This window comes from Colobus angolensis, unplaced genomic scaffold (assembly GCF_000951035.1).
Source record: "Colobus angolensis palliatus isolate OR3802 unplaced genomic scaffold, Cang.pa_1.0 Scaffold8, whole genome shotgun sequence".
In the NCBI taxonomy this organism is placed as follows: Eukaryota; Metazoa; Chordata; class Mammalia; order Primates; family Cercopithecidae; genus Colobus; species Colobus angolensis.
In genome coordinates, this window is record NW_012121820.1 from 8,134,022 (window position 1) to 8,136,241 (window position 2,220).

Here is a 2,220-nt window from a genome sequence, read left to right on the forward strand (position 1 = left end):
GGCAAAGGATATGAACAGACACTTCTCAAAAGAAGACATTCATGCAGCCAACAGACACATGAAAAAATACTCATCATCACTGGCCATTAGAGAAATGCAAATCAAAACCACAATGAGATACCATCTCACACCAGTTAGAATGGCGATCATTAAAAAGTCGGGAAACAGGTGCTGGAGAGGATGTGGAGAAATAGGAACACTTACACTGTTGGTGGGACTGTAAACTAGTTCAGGCATTGTGGAAGACAGTGTGGTGATTCCTCAAGGATCTAAAACTAGAAATACCACTTGATCCAGTGATCCCATTACTGGGTATATACCCAAAGGATTATAAATCCCGCTGCTATAAAGACACATGCACATATATGTTTACTGTGGCACTATTCACAATAGCAAAGACTTGGAACCAACCCAAATGTCCATCAGTGATAGACTGGATTAAGAAAATGTGGCACACACACACCATGGAATACTATGCAGCCATACAAAAGGATGAATTAATGTCCTTTGTAGGGACATGGATGAAGCTGGAAACCATCATTCTCAGCAAACTATCACAAGGACAAAAAAATCAAACACTGCATTTCTCACTCATAGGTGGGAATTAAACAATGAGAACACTTGGACACAGGAAGAAGAACATCACACGTTGGGGCCTGTCATGGGGTAGGGGGAGGGGGGGATGGATAGCATAGGAGATACACTCAATGTAAACGACGAGTTAATGGGTACAGCACACCAACATGGCACACGTATACATACGTAACAAACCTGCACGTTGTGCACATGTACCCTAGAGCTAAAGGAAAATTAAAAAATAAAAAAATGTAATTGGCAGCCAGGCACTGTGGCTTATGCCTGTGATCCCAGCACTTTGGGAGGCCGAGGTGCGTGCATTACCTGAGGTCGGGAGTTCAAGACCAGCCTGACCAACATGGAGAAACCTCGTCTCTACTAAAAATACAAAATTATCATGGCATAGTGGCACATGCCGGTACTCCCAGCTACTTGGGAGGCTGAGGCAGGATAATCACTTGAACCTGGGAGGTGGAGGTTGAGTGGAGATCACGCCATTGCACTCCAGCCTGGGAAACAAGAGTGAAATTTTGTCTCAAAAAAAAAAGAAGAAATTGTAATTGGCCTGAATTTTCATTTTGATCTTCCATTTAACCAGATAATGGAAATTAATTTCTGTGATTTCATTAGTTTGACCACCACATACCCCTAAGGGTTTCTTCTACATTCCAGTGCACTGGCTTAATTCCAAGGCATCCAATGGGAAGTGTGCTTGATTCTTGGTCACTATCACATATACACACTGTTTTATTCCTGCCGGATGTTTTTCTGGCAGGTAACTGTTGCATCCTCCTCATTTGATGAGAGCTCACTCAGTGACTTATATGCCCCATAGAGCTCAAAAAATACCTCACTGCTCTATACCATCTAGGGCTATAGGAAACTCAAAGGGACTCTCTAAAAACCCTATACATAGACCTCCCATGTTCTAGTTTCTGATCTACCCTGCAAGGGTTCTCAGTTCTAACTAGTAGTTTTCCTCAATTCATACTTCCTAGTTGTGGAAGTATACCCTGGCTGCGGTCATTTCTCTTGATTCCCAAATGTACCTGGTACCCTATCGGCCTAAGGGACTTGGCCTAAGAACCCCCTTCTCAGGATCCCAAACCACCATCCATTTCCTTAAGTTAAGTTCCCTTCTACTCTCTTCCTTAAACCTCCAATGGGGAGAATTTTATACATCTACTGGGGCAGGGCGGGGGGCAGGGGGGAGGAAACAGAAAGAAAGCAGGGGTTGTTAAAACCTGATTCTGGTTTTTCATACATTCTTTCGTCTCATGATCTGCATTCACTCTGATGTAATTAAAACACTTTCTTCCCAAAATTAAGGTTCTAGCTCCGATGGTCTAATGATCTCTAAGATCCCTGATACCCTTAATTGCTCAGTTATCTCCAAACAAGCCCTTTGTCTTATATCTGAACCTTCTGTTTTGAACTCTACAAGCCAAGAATTTAAATATTCTGTGAGCTGTGTAATGCTGTTCTGTCTCCTCCCCAGGCATGAAGTAGAATGCCCAGGTGCCAGGAGTGAGGGAAAGATCAAAGAGAAGTAGATCTACAGGAATAAAGCTCCAATTAGCATCTCAAAGTAATATTCCTCTCCATATGCCTTTAATTACTTTATATATGTATATAAAGTATATA